The following is a 6841-nucleotide window of genomic DNA, read 5'->3' as shown; positions in this document are numbered from 1 at the left end:
TGAAATGTGTTTTTTTTATTATTTATTTTGCAACATTATGTATTGGTATTTGATTAATTATATTTTTGTTGCTTTATTTTACTTATTATTTATTTTTCAACATTATGTAATATAATGGTATTTAATTAATGAGTTAATTGCCAATCACTTCCTAAACCACTTTATAACTTATTTATAAATCCCTACATAAATAAAACTTACTTTCAACTCCCTGGAGAGAGAAACTTTTGTTTCTAAATACCAATTTTACCCTTATCTCTTAAAAAAATGAGAGAATAGACAATAAAAACAAAACTAATCCAAATAATATATATATATATAAATTTAAATTAAAATCAAAGAACATAAAACCATATCATATACATGCTTATGTTGATACAGGAGCAAGTATGTGTTTAGGAAGCAAGCATATACTTCCAAATCATTATTGGAAGAAATATGATAAATGATTAAAAGTTCGAATAGGAGATGAATCAATAATCATGCTTAATACAGTAGCAGAAAAATTAAAAATAAAAATAGAAGAAACAAAATTTGTAATACCCATTATATATCAAATAGAATCAGGAATGGACATTATAATAGAAAATAACTTTTTAAGAGAATTTCTTCCCTTTACACAATTTAAAGATCACATAACTTTAAATAAAGGATCATCAATGATTTACATTCCTAAAATACGAACAGCATTTCGCGTAGGAAATGAAGGATTTACAAAAAATTTTCATAAACGAAATACAAATCCAATAGAACTAAAAATAGAAAATATTTTAACGATTAATCCTGAAAAAGAAATCATGAGAAAATTTCATGATATATGTTCTGAAAATCCTCAGGACAAAATTAAGAAAAAAAAACAATTCATTGCTTCAATAAAACTCAAAGACCCTAATATCACAATCCGTGAAGCACCAAGAAAATGTAACATGGATGATGTAAAAATATTTGAAAAAGAAGTTCAAGAATTATTAAAACTTAAGATAATCATCCCTAGTAAAAGTCCACACTCTTCACCAGCTTTTTATGTCAGTAAGAAAGATACTGATAAGAAAAGAATGGTAATTGATTATCGAAAGATGAATAAAGCAACAATTATGGATGAATATTATATCCCAAATAAGAATGATTTACTATCTTATATAGGAGAAATAAAATATTTTTTCAGTTTAGATTGTAAATCAGGATTTTGGAAAATTCAACTAGAACCACAAACATAATTACTTACAGCATTCAGTTGTCCAAAAGGACAGTATCAATGGACTGTATTACCTTTCGGACTTAAACAAGCACCAGGTATCTTTCAAAGATATATGGATGAATCTTTTAAATCATATATATATTTTTGTTGTGTTTATATAGATGACATATTAATTTATTCAAAAACACTAGATCAACATTATAAAGATCTCATGACAGTTTTAGATATTTGTCATAAAGATGGAATTATACTTTCTGAAAAGAAAGCACAATTATTCAAAACAAAAATAAATTATTTAGGATTATGAATAGAAGATGGAAAACATTGTTTACAACCGCATATACTTAAGAAAATTCATGATTTTCCTAGTGAAATCAAGGATAAAGATCAATTAAGAAGATTTTTAGGATTATTAACTTATTCTGGAAATTACATTAAGAAACTTGCAGAAATCAGAAAACCTCTTCAGGTAAAACTTAAACAGGACTATAAGTGGAAATGGTCGAAAGAAGATACTAATTACATAGACATTATTAAAAAGAAAATAATTAGTAATCTTTCTGAATTATATTTTCCTTCAAATAAAGATATAATAATAATTGAAACAGACGCTTCAGATGAATACTGGGGAGCATGTTTAAAAGCTTATACTGGAGAAAGAAATTTAGAAGAACTTACTAAAACAGCTACTAGAAATAATGAAGAATTATGCAACTATACATTAGGAACTTTTCAAGGTGCACAATTAAATTATCATTCGAATGAAAAAGAATTATTAGCTTTAATATTCACAATTAGAACTTATGAAATTTATCTTATTTCTAAACCGTTTTTAGTAAGAACAGATAATATGAATTTAACATATTTCAAGACAAGGAAAATATCAAGAAATGCATGGAGAAATGCAGCAAGGCTAATTAGATGGCAATTGAAATTGAACCATTATCAGTTCGAAATCCAACATGTCAAGGAACGGATAATTCATTATCCGATGCATTAACCAGAGAACTTCATCCAAACTATACTATCCGTAGTAACGGAATAACAAAGAAGATCCTAAGTGATCCAGAAAATGACTGTGAGTCATCCGAACATGCCTCAGAAAGCATGGGGAATATAAATTGATGAAATGATATTTATATTCAAAAACATGAATTATTTTATGACTTTGAGTCATCCGAACATGCCTCAGAAAGCATGGGGAATATAAATTAATGAAATGAGATTTATATTCAGAAACATAAATTACTCTTTGAGTAAAATAATCAATTTAAGATTGATTCAATTCTTGCAAAAGAATTTATAAATGCAATGATACGCATAATAAAACTATCCGAATTACTCACGAAAAGAGTTATTTTACTAACCATTATATATATAAATATGTTTTCTTGTGCAGAGTATAATCAAGATGGAGAAACTAAGTCAATTAAAAGAACAATTGATTGAATTGCAGGAAAAAATTCAAATTCTTCAACTAAAAGAAAGGAATTTGAGTAAAAAAATTCAAAGGACAGAAGAAAAGATGATAACTTCATCATCATCATCCTCACCAAGAACACCAATCAAAATAGCAACTCCATTTGACAAAATAATGGAGATAAAAGAGAAACAGTCAGTGGTCACAGCCAACACTGACAAAGAAAAAGAAAAGAAAAAAGAACCGGTGGACACAGCTAGCACCGAGAAAAATAAAAAAAAAAAGAAAGAACGTTTAAAAGTGCCCTTGAAAAAAAAGAAAGAAAGATAGTCAATCTGCGACCACAAAAACCAATTTTTGAAAAAACAAATTTTTCAGAAAAACTCAAGACTGAATTCTTTGAAACACTAAACTATTTGAGAATAGCCAAACCATCTGCAGAATCTTGGCTACAAACTTGTGACACACAGAGCATATCAAGAGCAAGAACACTGCAAGGTGCTCCAGCGCATGAAGTCGCAAGATTCTTTTCAAATGGATAATTAAGTGGATTGGAAGTCAGTCCCAACAATCAAGAAATAGAACTATTTCCATATCAGTTAAGAAATAGTATCATCCAGTTCAAGAAAGCAGTCTTTAAGGACGATCCAGTATTAACATTGAGTATTCACTCAACCCTTCCAGATTGGGATGATAACAAATTCTATCAACCAATGGTATATATTCAATGTCGAAAACAAAAAGACAAGTTCTTATTCGAAGGATCAAATGAAGAGAAATCAGTAATGGATATCTCAACACTTCCTGATATAAGAATAAAGACATTGATTGATATGATCTCAAAGACAGGAAAGATTGATGAAAACTCAAAGGTTAAAATAAATTTTGCAACCAGTAAAATTTTATTAACCACTGGACACAAGGAGACAATCCAAAAGAAAGAACAAGCCATGTTAGCTCAATTCGAAGCTCCAATCTATGAAGCAAGAGTTGACATGACCCGAGAAACCCAACAAATGTTATGTCAAAGACTAAGAACAATGATTTCCACTCACAAATGTGGACATTGCCAACCCATTCAGACAGAAGAAGCAGATGTCAAAGAGGACAAACCAGCTGTCAAAGAATACAAACCAATAAAGAAATGGTCCGAATGCACCAGTGATTCAGAGAGTGACACAATGTAAAAACAAATGAAATCCTGGACCACACCACATGTTAAAGGCATCCACTCAGATGTAAAATGAGTTGTTTCCATTATGTAGTATCGGGTGGTCCCCCTCTTTTCTTTTATTTTTAATTATGTATGTGTTTCTCCACGCCTATAAAATGAGATATTTTGTGCTATAAAAGGAAGTGAAGTTTGAGTATCTCTCTCTTCTTAAAGTTTCTTACAATCTGGTTCATACAAGACGTATGAAAGCTATCAGAAACTAAGAAACATAAAATCAGAAAAAAAAATAAGTCTTATGGCTAATAACTAAACAAGCAGGGCGTAAGGAGGATAAGGTTGGAAACCAATCATTGAATATTCATGGTTAAGAGTAAACCTGGAGATCCATAGAGCAAGTACCAGTTGATCAAGTGATCGTTAAGGGAAAGCAAGGATTTGGCCTCTGCTCAAAACCAAGATTCATTCAAACAAGGTAACCTTCCTAAACCTCCTGCAGCCCTTAATTCAAAGAAATAGTCAAAATACATTAATCATGTCATCATCCTTTATAAAAAATGGAAGATTAATAATAAAAAACTGGTTCGAAATAGAAGATGATCATGAATATGATATATTTCGTGAATATCGTTTAAATACTTCTGATTTAACCATATTTGAATCAATTTATCAACTAAAATTTGTATTAATAACCCATGAATGGAACCAAACTAATATGAAAACATTTATCTGTTATAAATGAATCAGATCTGTAAATCCATGAATCAGATCTGTAAATCCATAAATAAGAAAATTCATAAGAATTTGAAGAATTCCGCAACCTGGTATCAGAGCTTAAATAAAGCAGATTATTAATGTCTGGATTAACTTTAGATATTGAGATTAAAAATTTATTTGATAAAATAATCTTACTAAAAGATTTACGTCAAATAGATCAATTATGGAATAGAATAAAAGATCTCCAAACCTTTTATTTCAAAAATCATAAAAAAGAACATTTTTCAAGCAACTGGAAAATGATAATTCAAATTTCTGAAAACGATGAAATTGAAGAAATAACAATATGTTATGAATAAGAACAAACTTTGTTATCGAAATCCGATCAACAAAAACAAAATAATAAAAGTAACAATTTTTACTAAATGGAAAATGTATGAAAATACAAAAATAAATATCTTTAATTTATATTCTCAAAATATAAATTTTGATATAGAAAAAAAATTGTCAATCTTCAATTGATAGTTTCGAAGATTTTCAGAATTTATTAGAACAGATAAATTCAACAAAAAGGCTTTTAATAGTCTTAAAAAAATTAAGAAGTTCTATCATCTGTTAAAATGACAGAAGTAACAATTCCAAATCAAAACAACCTGGTCGATGAATCTGAAGAATCTGAAGAAAACCAAGAGTATAATTTGAATATTATATTCAATCAAAGTAAGTTTGCTGAAATACAGAAAACAGGGTTTTCTAATTCAAAAACAAATCTAATAGACCAACCAGGAATACTAAGTAAGATTTCAAATTTTATTAATCCCAGAAAAAATTTAATTTATTATTCTATTTGTACAAAAAACGATCTTGTAAAATAAATAACGAATCAAGTGAAAGAGTGGGTGCCCGGTTAGCCAACTTGTGGCTAAGGGCTTTTATGACTCTATGTAAAACAATCTTTTGTTTAATATAATTTATACTTTTATAATGGCATTGACTTTATCTTTCTTCATATTGTTATATTATGATATACTATTGTTGTTTTGATAAAGACCTTGAATATACTATAGTGTATGTGAGATGTGGTAGCACATGGGGATGGCTATCATGAAACACATCTTATAGTCACTGTATATTCTAAACTATTCCTAGTCAATTGAGCCATCTGTAAATAAGGATAAGGATCGCTCGAGATTGAGACTAGCATTTGCGATGCCGAGTACCACGTTTCATTGGTATGGAACATAGAGATGTTCAAAGCATGCAAATGGATATTCATATGATGAATGATCGAACTACCCTATTCGGACTTTCCAAGTGGTTATCACTTATCGAGTGGAAAAAATCCGCGGTTTTGGTTGTACACCATTAGTCCTTATTACTTGAAACATCATTGAGACTCTATATGCTAGTACTGTACTTTGACTCGTTTACCGACTCTATTGGGGTCATCAGGTATCGGGATTGGGTACAGTTACGACACATATAAGAGTCGATGCTTTGTTGTCAAGGATTCACCACATACTTGCGAGTGTGGATATCCTATACGATCTGAGGAGATATTAGTGTGACAAATCTCTGGCCAGAGTACTCGATGTGATTTAGGTTACTTGGTTTCCTAGTAGCAAATGCGATGTCACTATTTGATCTTCAAGATGCATTGCATAGTTATCGAATCTTGAACGACTCTCGATATACCAATGGTTGTTGATTCGATCGGGATATATGGATGAAGGGACCGTACTGTACGCTAACCAAAATCTACTGGTTCTTGCAGGCATTATCAGTAATACCTAGGGAATCATGGGGCGATGTTTCTAGGCGCTCTTACCATGATTCAATGGGTAAGTCGGAAATTGTTGTTCAGAGTCACAAGGAGTTGTGAGCCCACGGCTAGCTGTATTCCTGAACCATTGAGGGTTACACAAGTAATGGATTACTAAAACCCCGTAGAGATAGTTAAATTTAAAGAGTTAAATTTAATGAAAGAAAAGTTGGACTTTTTAACTAAAGGGAGTGGGATTTCCTAAAATGACATAGGGATGGGCATTTTTGGAAATCACTGAATTCGGATTCAGAAAAATTATCTTGACTCTAAAAGATGCAGAAATGGTTTCTGTGCGCATTGGTGAAATCAGTTTATCAATCGGAGTCACGATGAATTTTATATTAATTTCTAGAACAACGGGCTTGGCTTGTTGGGCTTAAGTTATGGATTGTGGGCCCTAAGGAGTTAGAGTCCTAATGCAATTATAACTTAATCTAGTCTAAAAATTATCTATAAATATATGTACTGTGTTCGAAAATTAAGCAAGCTTTTAGTCTAGCAATTTTCAAA

This window comes from Henckelia pumila, chromosome 4 (assembly GCF_033568475.1).
Source record: "Henckelia pumila isolate YLH828 chromosome 4, ASM3356847v2, whole genome shotgun sequence".
Lineage (NCBI taxonomy): Eukaryota > Viridiplantae > Streptophyta > Magnoliopsida > Lamiales > Gesneriaceae > Henckelia > Henckelia pumila.
This window is presented reverse-complemented; position numbering follows the sequence as displayed.